The following is a 471-nucleotide window of genomic DNA, read 5'->3' as shown; positions in this document are numbered from 1 at the left end:
CAGCCTCCATGCCTTCCTCCAATGGGATGGTAAGCTCCACCAGAATGGTCCTGCGTGGTTCTGACCACATGATCAGATCGGGCCAGAGCGAAGGTATGTGTTACTTTTGAATAGAAATTACTTGACATGGTCTATGAATGTACTGTACTTTTGCACTAATAAATATATTGATTATTTTATCAGGAAGACATATTTTATCTCAATGCAGTTGTGGCAAGCTCCCTCTTCTTGGGCAGTTTAAAAAGTCTCCATAAGGTGATGTACCTATTAAGAAAGTAAGTAATTTCTTTTGATGTAGGGTCCCAACTCATCTTTATTAACATACATATTTTTATATCTGTTACAGATGAAGTTCCCAGTAGAGAGTGTTTGGCTGTGTCCTGTGAAGTTTACTGCATATAGGATTCCTGTGGTCTGTTTCCATAATATTTGATTTCTGATGATTCAGTACTTTGACAGATTTTCTCTTTT

At 37.6% G+C, this 471-nt stretch overlaps 1 long non-coding RNA gene across 1 annotated transcript; it reads left to right on the top strand.

Annotated features, from left to right (window-relative positions):
• Nucleotide 1: 1 nt before the first annotated feature.
• On the top strand, nt 2–471 carry LOC112486726 (uncharacterized). Its single transcript, XR_003049200.1, has 3 exons — nt 2–93; nt 184–255; nt 347–471. It is a non-coding gene; the product is annotated as an uncharacterized LOC112486726 (long non-coding RNA).

This window comes from Cynoglossus semilaevis, unplaced genomic scaffold, assembly GCF_000523025.1.
Source record: "Cynoglossus semilaevis isolate Cse_v1.0 unplaced genomic scaffold, Cse_v1.0 scaffold3494, whole genome shotgun sequence".
Taxonomy (NCBI): Eukaryota; Metazoa; Chordata; class Actinopteri; order Pleuronectiformes; family Cynoglossidae; genus Cynoglossus; species Cynoglossus semilaevis.
This window is presented reverse-complemented; position numbering and strand designations above follow the sequence as displayed.